This window comes from Fistularia commersonii, chromosome 11, assembly GCF_037954325.1.
Source record: "Fistularia commersonii isolate RoL2024-O1a breed Wild chromosome 11, RoL_Fcom_v1.0, whole genome shotgun sequence".
NCBI classification, from domain to species: domain Eukaryota; kingdom Metazoa; phylum Chordata; class Actinopteri; order Syngnathiformes; family Fistulariidae; genus Fistularia; species Fistularia commersonii.
This window is the reverse complement of record NC_141294.1, coordinates 5,815,111-5,835,033: the sequence shown is the minus strand read 5'-3', so window position 1 is coordinate 5,835,033 and position 19,923 is coordinate 5,815,111. Positions and strand designations below refer to the sequence as shown.

The 19,923-nt window shown below is 38.8% G+C and overlaps 1 protein-coding gene across 1 annotated transcript in view; it reads right to left on the bottom strand.

Moving 5' to 3' along the window:
• Positions 1-17,330: 17,330 nt before the first annotated feature.
• Positions 17,331-19,923, bottom strand: part of bckdhb (branched chain keto acid dehydrogenase E1 subunit beta) — a 55,082-nt gene continuing 52,489 nt past the window's right edge. The window contains exon 11 of the mRNA XM_086154653.1: positions 17,331-17,783. The gene's annotated coding sequence lies outside the window, so the exon portion shown is untranslated. The remainder of the gene's footprint in view (positions 17,784-19,923) is intronic.

Sequence of the window (19,923 nt, the reverse complement as noted above, 5' to 3'; positions counted from 1 at the left end):
CGTTTTTCTTGCACATAAGCAAACCTGTTTCACTTTTGAAAATAGGAATATTTTTGAGCCATATAATATAAAAAATGAATTGTTTGAAGAAAAAAATAAATAAATATATATATATATAAACATATATAAAACGTGTATATATGTTTTTTATTTTTTTCTTCTTTTTCTTTTTCTTTCTTCCATATACATGTATATATATATATATATGTTTTTTATTTTTTTCTTCTTTTTCTTTTTCTTTCTTCCGTATATATATATATATATATATATGTATATGTACATATACATATATATATGTATATATGTATATATATATGTGTGTGTGTGTGTATATATATATATATATGTATATATATATATATATATATAAAAATGTGTTTTAAAAAAATATTTTTTTCAAAAACTGCATGTACATAAAAATGGCACTTCGTCTGTATGCTTGTGAATAGCCAAACGCAGCATTAGAGAAAAAGAATATCAAATGTGCACAATTTGTGCAACTACCAAACACCCTGAAAATCACACTAAGCTCCTCTAATTATTGTGACTCTTAGCAGGCAGCTCACAGAAAGCGGCTAGAGTGCGAGATGTGTGAGCATGCAAGAAGAAAACCACAGTATGCCAAAGAGTATAATATCAGTGTGTTATGGAGGTGGACTTTATTTCATGCATGTCGCATGCCGGTTTCCATTTTGGATCAGAAAGCCACCGGCTGCCCGGGTTCAACCTCCTTAATACCCCTGATATCTCAAAAAAAACAAATGCTTTCTGCTCTGTGGCCTCTTATTGAACTGAGCTGCCATTTCTTCTCTGCTCAATAACTGACCGCATCATGAAAACACGCAAATTTTACTTTTTTTCTCCTCTCTTGTTCACCCGAATGATACTGCATCGTTTCACATAGAGCGGCTCCCTGAAATGGCAGGAGATTCATCCGTCCACTGTGATACTTTGTTAGTACGTTTTATTTTTTCAATTTATATTGCAATTACGCGTTACGAACTGAAGAATTCTCTTAGATAAGAGGAGAAACGTCTTCAATGGAAGAAAATCAAATCCAGTTGCCAAGAGGAGAATATTTCGATAAGAATTACAATTACAAGAAAGAAAATAAAACAGTAAGTTGACACGTCAAGCTGAATCCCGGGCAGAATGTTGGTTGGCCGAGGTCAGACTCATCGCCGATCGTGCAGATGCATGAATGAATAAGCGCGCTAATTGATGAGCTAATGTTAGCCGCCATGGTGATGGACAATCTATAATTTGTTCCATATCGCAAACAGTGAAAATTATGCAAAATGCAACAAATTATAGAGCTCATTTCAAATGAGTCAGGTATTTCATATGTCACCATGGCAACTGCTGGCCCGGAATAACAAATGGAATAGCAATGTTGGTTCAGTTTGCAAAAGAAGATGAAAACCTGGATACATTTTACCATACTTGGCATGAGAGGGAGACTCTGCAAGTTTAACAGTAGATCTGAAACTGAGTCTTGTTCTTGCAATTTATAATGTTCATATCAATATGTGACGATTAATCAGTGGCAAAATCTGATTGGATATGGATTGGATATGGTTCCTAGTGTTCCAATAATAACAAGTTATATTTTGGGTTTGGTTCTGGATTATCTCCAGTTCAACGTGGCTACCAGCTTTCCGGTTTTAGACATGACTTGTACAGTACAGGGAACAACATTTTCAGGTCTTTGTGGGTTCGTATGATAATATGAAGACCAAGAATTCCTTCTAAATAGAGAATAAATAATTAATGCAGGCATGTATGAAATGTTGAGGAAAAACCTGAACAGTGTTTGAAGCAAATTCCACAGTTTTCTGAACTGTCAGATGATCTCTGTGGAAACGAACAACAAAAAAAGACAACACACGCCACCATGCAGGCATGTATGCACGCACGCCATGCGCACGCGACAAAATTATCATGTCTGTCAAAATATGATAGGACTGACAAGACCCTGACTTCCAGCCAGTTGAACTCGCTCTTCATATCGCTAGAAATTACCGTCGGGAAATTGTAATTGACGATGGTGAATGTATTCTTTCATTTGAAAGTCATCAGTAAATCCACATTGAAGAAAATGTTGCTCGATGAGTCCGTCTCTTTCAAAATTCGTTGGAAGTTAACGTCCTTGGGAATACGAGTTACGACACGACTGCTATGAATTTATCTTTTAAGTCACAATTGACGCGGGTTAATTTTCCCTGAATTATAGCACTTAAGATGTGGAGTTGCCCGCTCATTCGATTGTGAAACCTCAGACAATGGAAAGTGTGGAAGCTTTGTTTCAAGTTTCACTTTTTAAGGAGTCTCAGCGTGGAGCCAAGAGAAATGTTTGCCAGTCGCACCCAGACTTCCTGCGTGATCCTGCCTTCATGGAGGACATGACCTAAGCATCTTTCAGCACCAAGACACAGCTTCCTCTTATCAACACTGCCGCAGGAAAATTAAAATTATTTGTTCTCAGAGCTTTTATTATGATGCCTGAAAACAACCATGTCAGCCATGATTAGGCGGGGAGAAAGAACTCTTGTCTTAGTTACAAGCAGCCAGGATATTCATGACTGAAGCTGTGATTCATTATTATTGTTGAAATGAGCGTGCCATAAGAATATGCTTAAATAAAGTCCTAACCAGACATTGTACCACAACCATTTTCCATGGATTTAAAAACCAAAACAATTAAAAATAAACACATCCGCAGCTTCTGCAATTTATGAATTGTTGTGCGATATTTCAATTTAAAAAAAAAAACTTTGAATTGTGGCAGGACCTTGTCTGCTGAAGGCGACCATTGTTTCCTCTATTGTTCTCCCCGGTGAGTTAAATAAAAAGAGTCTCCAAAACCACATGGCTCTAAATATGTATTTCTGCTGCGCTAATTAGAGACTGTCTGTCACACGGGCACGGAGCCCAGAACGAGGGATGGCTAAATATACCAAAACAAAAACAAAGCTGCCAAAGTGAAAATTATAAACATTTAGACAGAAAGTCAAAATTGCAAATATAACCGGAAAGGTGACTATTTGTGTGAGTTTGTTTTATTGAAGGAGGAGCGGCGCGGTGACACAAGTCATCGGTCACGAGCTCGGACGAGGACTGTTGTGGCAGCGGCTATTAGTAGCTTTAATGGTGCAGAAAGGGTCACGCTGTCACAGAGACAGCAGAGACACAGCTCAGGAAACTCAAACACGAGACACACTCCTTCCCCTCGTGTCGTAATGCCTCAATGTCAAATACCGAAGTTCGGGTTTGCAGATCCGACCTGCAACAACGTGTGCTCCTGTTGCGCTAACAAAAAGTGTCACTGAAATGAATTTCGAGTGCAACGTTTTTAAGAAAACCGTCCGAAAATAAATCACTTATGTATGTTGGAACCGATACTCTGCTCGGTTCCACCGTTCCGCTTGAATGTTTTGGTCTCGGCCACAAGCGAGACCCCCTGTTGCTACGCAAAGTTTGTCTTCTGATCAGAGCAGTGACGATTGGAAACAGGTGGTGAAATGTAAAACAAGAGACAATGAACCGAAATGGTCTCCAGAGCTGATGAGGATCCTGTGCTGAACCGTATTGTAACATATTACATAAGTATGCGGAAAAGACTCTCCCTGGAATTCTTTCGCGCTGGATCTGTCGTTGCAGGCCGAAGCCAAACTCCAACTCATATGGAATTTGTGAATATTAATGCGCACCGTGTGAAAAATGTTACAGCCACAGTGTTACATTATTGCCACATTATATCAGTCAATTTAATCTTCTAAATTGCTCATTTATCCGGATAAGATCTAAACTCCGAATAATGCTTCAAATCTGAACAAAACAATTTCTAATGCTTTTGACAGAAAAGTCACGGTAATGCCGAACGTTTTTCTCTTTGACAATCTGGTTCGTATTTCTCGAAGAAGAAGCAGCGGAATTGTAATCAAATTCACTGCTCCAGTGTGATCTCAGCCATGTCACAGGTCTTACGATTGCCAACGCTGTTAACTGTCTTTTCACCGGCTCCTCTCACTCCGGCCTCGCTTCCACCTCAAATACAAGAGCTCTGACTCAGCCTCCAGGAAGGTGAAATGTTTCACTGTTCACACATTTCCCCCTCTGTGACCTCAAATGACTCCTCTCTTCCCTCCCTGCAAAATTGCGTTCCTTGAGATCCTTCAGCACCGCCGCTCACCAGCACGTCTGACACATCTGGGAAGCCAGAGTGGATTAGATGCTATGTGTCTAAATGTGTTTTTTGAAAAATGAGAGTGCATGTGGGGTTGAAGAATGAAAGTAATGACGCGAGCCACGACTGGCGTGTTCAAACTGTGGAAATATGTGACCAGCAAACATTTTAAAGCATAAAGACATATTTACGAGCTTGACTCAATGCTACTCGAGCGTTCAGTGCATATATAAAGCGTTCACTCCCGCATCTAACTGAATAATATTATAACCTACCCGATAGTAAATTCAAGGTTGTCGTGTGCGCCGGGCATTTTTACGTTTTCTTATAAAATTCTACACTGTGAGAATTTTTGCAACATCTGCGGCATGGGTTCGTTTTTCATTTCTGCTGATAATGTCTGAACTGACAACATGAATCACTTTTTTTGTTGTTATTGCAAGTCAAAAACAAATGACATAATACCGCCTTGTTCATGATCGCAAAGTTATGTTTTTAGAAATTTTACTGGCCACAGTGCTGTGGCAGTGTGGCAGCGCTGTGTCATTTTATGCAATATGAAAACTATTATTCATACAGTCACGTAGGCCTGATTAAAGAGGAACCACTTAATAAAGTTACAACTGCATTGCCACATAAATATTAACAAAATGACACTTGTGGTCAACTTCAATGCAAGCCAAGCCTGACTTGAAATTTTATCGAGGGGAGACAGTAACATTAATAACATATTAGTGTGATGAATCATATGCATTGTTGCCAAAAGTTAGAACACCCTGCTTAATTATCTCTATCTCTATTGAACATTAATTTATCTTTTGTTTTGATTCATTGAGGTCAAGCATCACTATTGTTGATAAAATTGAACTGACTTGTGACACGCAAAGACTATTCAGTTTTTTTATATATCAGTACAAGTAAGAAAGAAAGAAACAAACAAACATAGAAGAAATAACAGCAACAGCAACAGTTGTTTATATTATATTATATTATTGTTTATATTATTATTATCCATCCATCTTCTGCCACCTATCATGCACAGAAAGGTCCTTCATGCTGTGAGGCCAAAGCGCTAACCACTGCGCCGTGTCCCCTATTATTATTATCATCATTATTATTATAAATTTTATTATTATTTTATATTTTTCATCACTGTTATTATCATAATAATGAAAGAAGGAAGGAAGTTACAGTTGTAGCTGAAAAAGAAGTGTTCTTAATCATTTTTGTTTCACAAGCACTTCAGCATCAATCCCGTTTATCAAAACGTTTACTAATCTGACTTCATAAATATACTGTGTCAAATGTCAATAAGCCCGTTTTTAACGTCTCTCTGGAACTAAGCGTAAATTGTTTAATTTCCGAGTTTACTTGGCATGTTAAAGTACAACAGCTAATGTTATGAATATGAACAGGCTGGAATATGCACGGAAAAGTCAAATCGCTGGGAACCGTGGCTTTTTGTGACTGCACTTGTGGAGTTTTTGTGCGGTGAACAGAATTTCAGCGATTGGGCGAGAGGCAGGGTTTTACCCTGGACGGGTTGACGATCCATCACTTTGCCGCGATGGAAAGATACAACCGTTCAGGCAAACACGGTGTCTTCAATTAACCTACTGAACTGGAAATCGACTGTGTGAGAAAGCTGGGGGACCAAGACGGAAACCAAAGGGGCCCCGGGGGAGAACGGGCAAACACTGCATAGAACAGGTCTCAAAAATTTACATTTACGCCATGAGATTTACATTTGCACCATGAGAAGGGCGCACAAATCACGGCATCACCGAAACGTGCAAGTGAAGACGCTCCCCGCTGAACGGACCCGGCGAATAATGTTAGTATGAACCTTGCGGTCCAAGTTGATGTTCGATCCTTTCGGGATTGTTATTTACAGTGACTGAGGCAATATCCTGCCCGGCATTATTAAGAGGAAACACGATCTTCTCTTTTGACAAAAACACAACACAAAACAGATAATCCAGATATTGTATGTGTATTTTTTCAGCTTGCAGTGTTTTGAGATGGCACTTGAAGCCTGAAATTAGACTTTAAATAGTTTGTTGTTGATGAAGATAAATTCCAAAAAAGCAGGGGGATTGTTGGTTTTTGACTATAGATTTGGCGATAAGAGACTGTTGCGGGTTCATGTTTATCATCGAAGATTACTCAGTTCAATGACTATTTTTTGTCGTTCCCAATCATCCATTTCATTTCTCGTCAACTGCCACGTTGTGTATTTAGTTTGCCAGCACCTGCTTGGCAAGAGAGACCTCTCAGCTATTGAATTTGTGGATTTTGTGTTTTTCTCTGTTTGTTTGTTTTTGTTTGTTCATTTTTACCACTTTGAAGTATCTCCAAATATAGGTCGGGGACTTAGGTACTGGCTATTCCCTATTTATTACGGGATAACGCCGTCAAATACACATGTTGCGTTCTCCGAAAAAAATGTGAGATTATTATCATGCCCTAATTCCATTCAATCGTTTGTGCTGACTCGCTGATGATAATCATGATAAATAAAGTTATTTAGCCGTATTAACCAATTACTTTTATGTTTTATTATTCATTGAGGAACTCCCTTAGCAGCACATTCATTACAAAGGTCTTTTGAGGAAACACTAAATGGGACCCTTGTTTTCAAAAGACTGTAATATTGTTTATTGGGAGGTTAAGTGTGAGCAGACCTCACTCCTTTGTACCCACATTTTTACATGTGCAATATTAATTCTTGGACATGCATCCGAAATGAAAACAGCTTTCTGTTAACCGCTGCTACAAAAGAAGTGGTTTACACTTGTCTCTCTCCAAGTGAGCACTACCACATGGTCATCAAAGAATTGGAAGGAGATGAATGCATTTCTATTTTGCCTTTCCATAATCTTCAACTTTCTTGTACCCAGCTGCGGACCAGAGTTTACGTCAGCTGACCGAAACTGTCCTTATTCAGTTCATTTCCCAAAACTGTTTTATTCCATCTAATCATTTGTAACATATTTTTAATACAGTTCCTTCACCTTGTGACCACTTCAGCCATTGCACAAACATTTAATCAACATCTACCATCTGTATAATCAGGAGATGCTGACTAAAGGAGGAATAAAACAGCCACACTGTTTCAGCCAAACTTGATTTTTTTTCACAAAAGTTTTCGCTCCGCTTGCTGATTTAACACATTTAAATCAACACTGATTTTACATTTAACATTCTATTGTAAGTCGCTTTGGATAAAAGCGTCCGCCAAATGCGATGCAATGTAATGTAATGTAACACAGACCCGTCCAAGACGGGCAAAATCAGGAGAAATTTTTCAAAGACATGTCTGAAAACTCTCTTTAGGTTCTTCATCCAATTCTTGGAATTTCACTGGGAAACACATTTCTACACCGTGCATGTGACAACAAACACATTGAATGTTGAACCTTCTTCCACAAATGTCAACAGAATTGAACAGAGGACACAAAGAAACACGTTTTACGAGCTACTGCTGTTGTGCCAATGAAAGAACTCGATCTCTGCGCGCATTCAAGTGATGAATGAATTGGACAGTTTCTGTCCTGTTTCATCTCCTAAAATCAGTAACTAGTTTGTCCCCGGAGAAAAGATGTTATCCCAGAGGTCTGACCGTACGGGAGTTTCTCCCGTAACACCTTCTCCAAAATGATAAGAATTAGGATCATGGTGAGCCGACACCACCCAAAATGCATAAACGCACAAAAATGAATATCGATACGATATCCTCAAGAGTTGAGAATTAGAGCTTTAACAAATGCCACTTTGTTCGAGAGCTCGGCAAAGGAACTGGCTGAAATGGTGCTTCTTAGAATGAGGTTTCAAGGAAGCTTTCAGGCTCTTGTTTCAGGGAAAAGACAGAAGACGAAACCCGAGTGACGCATGTATACGCCGATGGATGATACACTTGAGCGAACACAGCGTTGACCATAGATATAAAACGTTGTGTTTAGGAAAAGCTTCGAACATACAGTGACAATTTGATGTTTCGCCTCAGAAAATGGTACAAACATAAACATCTCTGTTATTATATATGTTGTTATTATTGTCAAAGGCATGATGTTGGATGCGATCTGCAGGTGATGATGTTACGTTTTAACCATGTAAACGCAAACTGACCGTTTCTGGTCTTGAAGGAACCATTAGTCCCTCTTAGTATCCACAGAACTGATACAGTTCGTGTTAGAGTGACTCCTGTTGTTGGATAGACAGAATATTCATCTCAGGGAACGCTCAGGATTCTGTTTTCAGACTGGGGTCGATCCAACTGGAACACAATAGAGGGTTGCATTCAGGCAAATTGGATCAGACAGGGAGAAAAAACATGAAATCATTGCAATACACGTTTGTCTAGATACGAATTATCAATTAAAATGCATCCTGTATGTAAAGGTCTAATTATTCTCTGCTTTTTCAAAACAGCGTAACAGAAATTTTTACTTTTTAGAGAGCAAAGTTTGAAGAATTACAGAAAATATCACCCAAAGGGGGAAAAGCCAAAGCGTCCACGGCGAGCCAACTGATTGAAACTCTTCTGGCCACAATGTGACGGAAAAAATGACATCATGACACAATTATTTCTTTGCTTCCACTTAAAATACACATGAAAATTTATTCAAACAAGGTTCCAAATTGTTACAGTTGAACCACTATGAATGTTTGAACGATAACTGAATATGGTATCTTAACATTTGAACAACTATTTTTCACGTAGACTTTAAATCTGCTGGTTCCACTGGCGGTCGAGCTCGACCGGTTGAAGCGTGTTTGGCAGCGAAGGAAGTCAAAGAGGGCGGGGCAGGGGTCATGCATCTTGAAAATTTAGACCCCAAACGCCAATGACGGGCACTGGGAGATGCTTATAGCTTATTTGAGAGTGACTGTTCGCAAAATGGAAAACACTTTTTAACGCCTTCACATTAGCAAAGCAGATAGAAAAGTACCGTTCGAGGAGAATAATAAGCGCACTTACACAGCCGAGGCCAAAGGAGCGAGCGCTTCTGCATAATTTGAGGCCTGTGTGTACATGAACATGAAAAAAAGGGTCTGTTAATGCCGATGAAGCTCTGTAAAACCCTGACTTTATTTTCCAAATGAGAACTGGATAGAAAATTGGAACTGGTCATTAGGAGCCAACTCCACTGTTTTTGATTTGTGGTCCCTGATATTTGTGGAGGGATTCTGGATGTGATGTCCAACACCACTCCAAACAAAAACTCAACTTAACCCAACTGAAGATTTCATCTCTTTTTAACCTTCGTGATTTGTTCCCAGCTTTCCTAATTATACTCAAATATTTATAACACTGGCTGGTGATGTCCCTTTTCTTTTTTCTCCTGTTAGAGTAAATACAAGCAAAAGGGAAAGCTGTTCAAGGTGACTCACACTTTAAGAAATATTGTTGATTTTCAAGGGGAAAACAGTTCTAGTCTCGGTACGTTTTCCCTGCTAAGCACATACACACGTGGTACTCTGGCAAAACATCAAACAGAGTTGTAATTGTCCATAACCCAATCTCTTTCCACTGCAACCAACGCTACGATGACATAATTTCACCAATAAGTATGATATTTCCTTCACCAAAGCCTTTTGGGTTTACAAAAGTGAGCTGCGAGCCACAGTTTTGCAAACATCATGTTCCCCTGTTTGTGAGACTTGCGAGACAGATGGTAGACATTTGTGTGCTATCAACTTTCACAGACAATCACGTGTCGCTCCCACCGAGCCGGTGTAGCAGCGTGCGATGGCGGGGGGGGGGACCTCCATTACCTCCGACTTAGTAACAGGCTCTTTGTTTGCTGTGGAGGTGTGCAAATGTGTGAGCTTCACATGCGTCGCTACTTCAATTAGGGCCATAAATGATTTCTTTGCCGCGCAAATTAGCACCGCTCACGTCAGGCGGGACTGAGCCACCTTGTGTGTCCAACAGGATGTCACTGATACACAAACACCCCGACAGCAAAATTACCTCTGCTGACCAAGAATGTGCCCCCCCTCCCCGCGCCCCTCCATAGAAACCATATTGGGCAAAAATCCAGGATTAAAACCACCCCTTGCTGTTCCCCTTTTTTTTTTATATATGTGATAAAGGATGCTTATGATGAAGGAAAATACATTTATAATTGCCCTCCTGTTAGTGTGGGAGTGAAAGGTCTGATTGTCAGACGTGTGCAGATGTACATGTGTTTTTTGTTTCAGAGCTGTCAAGAGAGCTGTTTTCAGTTAAAGAACCACAGCTTGGAAACCTAAACAATATATGCTGTGCAGTGAACTCTCACAAATCTATGGCACCAGTAATGTCATGTACCGAGTATAATTCATGCTTCCCCAATTTAAGTTTGTGCCACTGGGTAAATGTTTAATGGAGAATGAGGCGTTGGATTTAAAAAAACACAAGCCAAAAAAAAAAAAGAAAAGAAAATAAATAAAAGAAAATTCACCTTCCGTGCTCGGAGCTGTGGTCAGCAAAAGCCCAGAGGCATTGTTTCGAAAGGCGCAGCTCATATCTTATAGGAGCCGCAGGCTAAGCCTAGTAAACTTAAGTTATGCTTGAATATTCAACATGATATCATATTTGGACTTCGGTGATGTTTAATTTCTGTCCTTCAGGGAAGAGTTTTACTACTTTTATATGATGTTCTCTAGTTCCATGAAGCAAAGGGACACAGTTCAAGGAAGTGACCTCAAGCGCCTCTTATCGACATCCAAAAAAAAGGCATGAAAGCTTTCCATCAAAATCACATTTCATATTTTTACAGTTCCTGTTGATCATTTTTCTCAATTTCAGTGATTCTGCTCAAATATTAACTGAATGTTGGGAGCAAGAACACATCTCTCTGGGAGGATAAACGGCACCAACATGCCAGAAGCTGGTTCGCTGTGACCAAGAAAAACCTTGGTTGCTTTAGGACAGAGAAAGAAGCTAAATATAAAGTCTGTTTTTATATGGTTTCTGTGGGCAAACCTCCTTTGCAAATTTTACTCACAAAATTGAAAATCTACCTACGTAGATATGGCTACTTTGTGTTTCTTTTAATTAGTATACCCGGGTCTTTTCCGGGGTGCAGTCTGACCTCTAGTGAGAGATTGTTAATAGGATTTTCCGACCCTGTTTATAATATGCCATGCAGCAAAATACTGGTGAATGTTGTTTTTTTTTTCTTCCCCCCCAAAGACGCTAATGTTTCCTTTAAATTCTGAATGATTGATAAAAAGTAGTCGAGTGGTTTCTGGGCGCACAGCAATGTGACTGTGGGAAATTCACAATGAAAACCAACATGATGTATAATAAACAGTAAATTGGCTATCATGTTTTATGATCACATAAAAACATGGTAATTAAAAGGAAAATTCTGTTAATTTATTATACTTTCTCCCTCATTGAGTCGAATGTCTGGAAGCTATCTCTGGATTTGTCTCTTACAGTCATATAAGACAAAGTTTTCCATTATACAATTCATCCATCTAGACTTTGAAATGATTTTGACATAAATGAAGTCATTGGTGAGACCGGTAACTACCATCCTTTCTCAGGAGCCGTCAAACTGCGTGGAATTGTTCTCGTACTGTTCGGGGCAGCAAAAATAAACTTAAAAAACTCAACAAAACTCTCTCCTTTCAGGGTTACTTAAAATAATCCACAGGCCTTGTGAGTGATTCTGATTAGACATTGCCACAGATGAAACCTCCAAATTCACCAGCTCTTACTGAAATGATCAAGATGAATAAAAAGTATGACGGGCGAGAGGAAAAATGTATTGTTTTGATTGGTTAAACTGTCCTTTCAAAGAGACAGATTTCCATCCACAGGGTTTCCAATGTAAACAATATGGGAGAAAGAGCAAGAGGGAAAGAGATGGTCTGCTACTCACTTGAACAACAGCAGAGAAAGATTGAGAAGCTCGAGAATTATACGACCATGAGCAAATAAACTGAGAGGAGATCATTTGGAGCGTTGAGTTGAAGTATCGAGATCGGGCCAACGGTGAAAATATAAATTTACAGGTGTTTGCAACAACTTAAGAAGCTTGATGTTTAAAAGTATCTTTCCCTCGGCTTCATTTTTGACTAATCGTCAGCAAATCTCAACAACTTAAGGTTCTCTTTACACTTGCCTTATGTGGACTCCATCTTTAGAAGTTCCAGTTTGTTGGTAAAAATTGTCATGAATTGTCAAGAACAGGTTCTTAAGACTAAAATATGGGCTGCCGCAACAATGTGGTCTTAGTTCCCTTTGTCCCACATTTTAGTTTAATCTGAGGAATCGGGCTATGCTTATTCATTTTTCTATGTCAACATGCCCTCTGTTACATTTCCCTTCAAATTACAGTATTGATCTTACTGAATTCATTTTTTTAAATTTTTATTCTGTGCCGTATGATCTCATGTGTTCTTTTTTGTTTTGAGAACCCAAATAAAGGTCCTTACAAAGTGAAGAAATACCATGATAAGTCAAAGTATACTTTTGCACTACGTGTTCACGGCACCTGAAATTGTCACTGCTGACAGTTATACCCTGTTTATAACAATGAGCAACCAAATGAAGCCTTCCATTGTCTTTTCTCCATTTAAACAGAAACTACAGTTACAACACCAACAAAAGGTTGGCTATGTAAGTAAGTATGTTCTCAAAATTGTCATGAGACGCCAAAACTAACTGGATCGAATTAAAACAAGCAAGCAAAAGATGTAGACCTTGGTTTGGTCTTCACTCTGGACTTTCAGTGTGAAAACTTCCACAAAGAACACATGAAAGCGTGCCTAAAAATTGGAGCTGAATAAACCGGCTACTCGGTAGACGTGAATACATTGTATTTTTCTTATCAAAGAATGTCTGCATGTTCTCGCCGGAATTAAGTCATCATTCAATTATTCCTACAAGGTACAAAAAAAAGCGACAATTGGACATTTTTGAAATCCGACAAGATTTTTTTTTTTTTTTTCCACTAACAGTGAGCTTTAAATACAGGAAAAATAACTTGCTAAATAAAATATGAATTCGATGCTGGATAAAATGCAATTATGGCTATCCCTTGGCTTTGTTATGGCGCTGTCAAACATGACCCAGCATCCAGTAAAATGCACAGCAAACCACATGACAGGCAAAGTGGTTCTCTAATCTCTGCTAATCTCTGGTTGTACGGTTCAACATCCACCAGAGCATCTTCACCTCCCGCAGCTTCACGTTGCCACCTACTACCCCTGGTTTTTGCGTTTCATGTAAATATAGTGTATAATTACACACTGTCAGAGCACAGATGCTATTATGGCCTTCCTACCAAGCAGAGGTCATCTTTGCCACCCCGCCCAAAGGAGGGGCCGCCTCGCTACTGTGGTTAAAGGCCCTGCTTTCACCCAGACCAAAATGACAGGCGGGTTTTATCTTTACATTTCGACCAGGATTTGGTGGTGGAGAGCGCTGAGAATCATTTCTGAGAGTTTTGTTAGGGTTTAACATTTACTTGATTAGTCGTTTGTTTTTTTTCGACCATGGTGTAATCCATCGAAGTCTTTATCCCCCTCATCTGCCGTCCATCCAAATGCATGTCACGGTAACAGAGTTAAAGGGAGTAAATCAAAGCTATCATGGGGAACAGCGTGAGAGCGTTTGGCGCAAAGGAAAGTATCTGTCATGTTTTTTGCTTTGAGAAAATCCGAGAAGACATTTAAAAGACATTTACAGCATCTCCTCTTCAAAGACATTTCAAGCATCTGGTCCGGATGCCTCCTGTCCAACCGGGACGAGGCCCCGAGGAAGACCCGGGACACGCTGGAGAGACCGTCTCCAGGCCGGCCTGGAGGATCAGCCCCCGCCCCCCGGAGGAGCTGGTCCACGAGGCCGGGGAGAGGGAGCTTTGAGCCCCTCTGCTTCGGCCCCGAGGACCCGATCCCGAATAAGTCGTAGACAAAGGGCGGACGGACGGATGGCTGGATGGACGTTCTCACTTAATTTCCTTTGGAGATTAACAGTCTGTCCTCATTAATACATTGAAAGACACCAGATTGTTTTTTTTTTTTACCAACCAAATTTTCTCTCAATTTAACACATACATCTGATTACTTAGAAATTAAAAACATTATCGGTGATTTTTTTCTTCTTTATTCTTAATTGAACTCATCACCTTTGGCGTGCTGCAGGCAGTTGCTCCCAAAGCCAGAAAAAAGTCACAACACATTTGGATCTCTAAATAAAAAATAAGTACAAATGAATATTTCTCAGTCGACTGCGTTAGATTATAACATTTTCTGGTGTCCAGATTCAAATTCATACCGGCAACATATGTGCTATATTACTACCATTCCATGCCATGAGGAAACATAATGTTTCATTTATTAGTCTCAAATTGAAGTCTTTCTCACCTTCCTCCTCAGCTCTGTGTCAGGCTTGGCACTTGAGTCACAAATTAAAAGGAGACCTTGACGCACGGGGCCATCCAGTCTCACTGGTCTGCCTGGTGTTCTTCATCGAAACTACTTCATTAGAGGGCTAATTATTTTTCCCCCGGAGGCGCAGACTCCGTTAATGTGACAATAAGGGAGCAATACTGTACACAGTGAGGACAAGCAATTAGAAACCTGCTAAAATGACATCATCAAACACTTGCGTGTGTCGGTGGCTCAAGAAAGAAATGCAGTATGACAATGAAGCATTAACAGGCTTTTTTTTCGAATTCTTCTTCTTGATGCGTTGGAAATGCTGTTTAAAATATGCAGGAGTCCCCGGAGAGAGGGGAGGCCGTAGCGCTGCGGATCGAGGTGCGTTGCCCCGACATGCTCCTCTGATGAGATGAGCAGACAAGAGAACAGGCAGAAAAGGATTGGACTTTACGTAAAGGTGTGATAGTCCGATAAACAATGGTATGCGCTTCTTCTAGCACGTGCTTACACCATGAAGTGTAATCTGCAAGGAGGAAAACAGGCAGCGGAGTGGAAACTCCACCTGGCATATAAAAAGAGAAAGCTATCCACGATATACTGCCCGGTTCACTTTACTAAACTGGAGTCTTGAAATTGATCTAGAAACCCGGCTGATGTTGCGTTGAGAGAAAATGCAGCGGCCGCTCTGTGGTGAGCGAAATGTTAAATAACACCTGGGATTCTACAGGCAAAGTTCAATTTGGTAAGTAGTAAAAATGTATTCCTTGTCAGCTAGAGCAGCATTCACATAAACATGATACAAGATGGAAGTAATTATCAGTACATACAAATTTAATAAATGAATGCTAAAACACCGAGTGTTTGAGTGCTCCCATTCCCAAAGAAAACAGAATCTGGATAATCTCTTTGGCAGGGCCTCCTATCATTTGATTAACTGCACATTGTATTTACCCTGGGTGTAACTTTGTCCTCTGCAGAATTATTAGATATTACATTATCAGACCGAATAGTTTACTCTTCAACTGAGTATCATTTCTTTCGGTCTTGTATTACAAGTGGTGTTTTAGTCCATTACCTTTTCTCTTTTCGCTGTAGAAAATAAGTATCCCACAAGACTTACCTCCAGGCCTCTTCATATACTAAAAGGTTTTTATGAAACCTTGAGCTTTTATTCTTGCACGTCTACTATTCCCTACTTCTAGTTTTTACAGCAGTTTGATGAAACACGTGTGTGTGTGTGTGGGAGGGAGGGGGGTGTTGATCAATCCAATTTAATAAAAAAATATTACATTGCGAAAGGAAGTCTCAGTTTGGTTTCCACAATACTGAGAATGGTCTGAGTTATCAAATGTTATCAAACGCTCTTCATGATCTCCCTTGCTGCAATATCACTGACCTTTTAGTGGCCTACAGAGCAGTCTGTAATCCTTAAGTAACTGTTTTTTTTCTGTTAGAATTCTAACTGCAAACTAAAGGGTACAGTACTTGCTCCCATGTCCAAGAAATCAACATAAAATACTATAAATATGAGATTTGGTTTTTTTTTGCCTCTCATATATAATGGACTGCAATGTTGCGAGTTATCCTCTTGAAAGACAAATTCTAACTGGTGTAATGAGAATTTTAATAGTTGTATTTGCAGTACCAGATTTAGCCACAGGAGGGATTTGGTCAAAAGCCAATCTTGGCGTTCGAATTTCCATCATAATTGTTTCACATCCTGCAGCAAGTTGATGTAAAAACAGCTAGATGTCTTCAATTATTGAAAAAAAATAAAGATTCCATTATAAATAATATCCCATTATAAAATATTACATATAGATACATTGCATATACATTGAATGACAGACTAGAGAATGAGAACTGCCAGGTTTCAAAAGTTTGCATTGAACAGTGTTTTATCGATCATAGTTCTGAAATGTAAGGTTTTGTGAGTTAGATTAAGTTAAATACTTCTTTAAGAAGCTAAAATATCTATCAATGAAAAATGATTATAAAGTTTAAGATTGTGTATTCAGTTATCACTAAAAATTTCATATTAAAAAAAAGAAAATTTTATATAAAAAAAAAAGAGGAGACGCTTTTAATTCAATTAAAATATAAAAAAGTCTTATAAGTCTTTGTAACAGATTCCTTTACAAGAAAAGTTAAAAACCATTAATCTAGTGTTTTATTAATATGTGAAAGTTTTTCATTTCTAAGTCAACGGGCTCTCAGAAAAAAAAAAAACAAAAACCAATCAATCTATTCTGTAGGTTTCCAAGGTTATGCGAGAGGAAAAAAAGGACAGTTCATAAAACATTTTGCAAGCAGACATTATCTTGACGCCAATATGTTTATAACAATTTAGTGTGTCAGAAGAACGGGGCGAGGGGGGTTCCTACATTAAGAGTTGGCTGAGATGTGAATATAATTTAACAAGGGAGGTAATAATATATATTTCATCACTCATTCTATGGAATGCATTTACGTTAATGTGCACAAAAATGTAGGGGAGGGGGAAAAGGGGAAAAAGAAACGGACACATTCTTCATCAGTGACAAATCAAAGCTCTCTTTCCCACTTATTGATGAGGGAAAAAGCAGCAATGAATACATTGGGGACTTACTCCAATGGATATTCATTTAAAAAAAAACAAGTGAATTTGAAAAAGCAAGAAATCTTTAATCAATTCATCTGAGTTGTTCAATATCCACTTTACTCGCTGAATGCTGGAAATCCCAACAAATAAAAAAAAAAGGAAGTTCACAAACTGGACTGTTTTCATGAATTGTGATAATTTTATTTTCCCTTAAAAACCACAGGTCCGTTATATTAGCACAATTTGCTTCGGTTTATGTCAAACTAGGAAAAGATTAGAGCAGAGTTGGACACACTTAATGAAAAGTAACAGCAGAGAAAGGAAGACAGTCGCAAACTCAACCAAATGCTCCCTCTTTAGTCGATGAGGAAATTAAATTATGGGCATTATGTTGACAGCTGAAGTGGAGTTTCACCATATACACTGGATGAAGTCATCACCACTGCTCCTTAATCTGGGGTTAATGTAACAGTCTTTCAGCTGGAGGACACAGGGGGACAACTAGCCCATCTGGATACTGCTTCCCGATTGGATGGTCAACAAAGTGTCTTTTCCTGGCTGTTCTCCACTGATTGGATAAATGAATAGAAAACGGGAGAGCACCAAGTTCAGGGCTTCCAGAAGTTGGCTCTGGAAGAGGAGAGAAGTTGAAAAAGTTAAAGAGAAGAGCGTTGCGATGATGGCAGATGAGGTGGAAAAAATGTGCTGGAGGGGAGACGATGAGCAGTGACGATGAGATTTGACATGTGTTGGATTTAGCTGAGAGTGTTATTAATGGCCCTGTCCCTCTTATCAATCTTGGCCAACTTTGTAATGGCTGTGACTCAAAATGGCACAGAAATCTAAGAGGAATAAAAAAAAAAGAGTCAGACAGATTTACTGCATTCCAGCTCACAAGATCATTGGAAGACAATAGTCAAACTTGCAGTTTGTGATGACAGCATGTGGTTACACAACTAAATGGGGCAAGGCTGCCTTGTCAACACATGGCACTACAACAAACCCTGGGTGGTCTGCTTACAAGGCAGTGGCTCTGAATACAGGTGTGAATGCCCTCAAAATCAATGTTCTTGTTTAGCAGGCACACTGAACACGCACTCTCAGTCCTTAAACGTTTCCCAGTGCATTAAGGCAGAGCGACGGTTTCGTGCATGGCCTTAGTGTGGCCACAGAAGATTTGCAGTGTTTAAGTGACAAGCACCTGTCAAAAATGCTTCTACTTCTTCTCAATAGTCCAAGAAGCTTGTAAACTGTGCCATAAATGGCTGACAGCTGTAAAGCAATTGGAAATTTGAAACACACGGTTTGCGTTTTATTTCATTCATATCTGCTCTATAGTAGAAACATTTGGGCTAACCTGAACCATCCAACCTTTTCTACAGCCTGCCTTTCATTAAAAGGCTAGAGAGGTTAGCAGAATTTTGTTTTAAAGAAAAAATTAAGAAAACAACTATAGGCCGGATTGATTTATTTTGATAACAAAACTTAATAAGTTGTTTATTGTCTTATATATGTATACACACACACACTTACTTATTTTATCAGTTTGATATAAATAAAATTGACTTTTATTGCTTTGTAATTTGCATCTCACTTACCTTAAGTAGCACTAAGGAAATGACCAGTAAAATGTCATTGTATGCATAGATCTTTTTTTTTTTTTTTTGAGTTTTTAGCATTTTTGGCTCTGCCACATTGCACAAGCCATGATACGAATGCAGATTTAGAGAGGATGATGATTTTTTTTTTTTTTATATTTGTGAATGAAATTAAACAATCAGTCTCTTACAGTGACTACAGTCATTGAGTATTACCTTTAAATGATATGCATCTTTTTTGAAGACTGTTTAAGTGACTTGCAGCAACAACTTTGTTACAGTGCTAATTTAACACTGCATTAAAAATAGTGTGAGATATTAATTATCTGAAATCTCTTGATTTCAATGGGAATCCTTAGAGCTGGATCTAAGATTGAAATAGCAACAAATGCTGGGTTTGGCTGTTTGCTTTACTTTGCTCTCAAACACTGAGCGGTAATTTTTTCATGCCTTCAATTAAGCCTTTTGGGAACATCACCCCAAATAGCAATAAAGTCACATTGAATTTTCACTGCAATGTTTTCCATTGCACCCGCCATATTCAATGACTGAAAGTAAAAGGAAACCCGGTACACCGGGCTTTTTTAAGTGACTTACTGTCACAGAACAGTGACAAATAATAATAAGAGGCACAGAAATTGAGATATTACTGCTCAGAACAAGTTTACTTTGCAAAAAAGTAAAATCTGGATCTCATTCAGGAGCACATATGGAAGTCATAATTGAAATGTTCACTCTGAAATTGAAAGAAACTGTGAGTGACATTAAAAAAAGAAAAGGTTCAGGACTCTAGTGTGACTAACCATTGAGACAGACAATGATTAGAGTTGGCATTAACACCTAGAGGCAGTTTTATAGTGTGTAATTAAACAACTGTGCCAAAACCAATGTTTAAAATTCAATAAGCTGCTTACTGGGGTACTTAAAGGAAAACTAAAATAGGTAATTTTATCAATAGTTTTAAGTTAAACTGCATTCGATGACAAAGTTCCCAAAAGAGGTTTTAAACTTATTTAAATCCATCATATCTGAAAAAGTTCCAGAAAATGTTATTAGCAGGGTGACAGTCTCAAAAGAGAAAATAACATTGGGGGGGGGGGGGGGGGGGGGGGGGGGGGGACAAAAAAAAAAAAACTGATAGGAAATAAGTCCATATATTACACGCAAACATT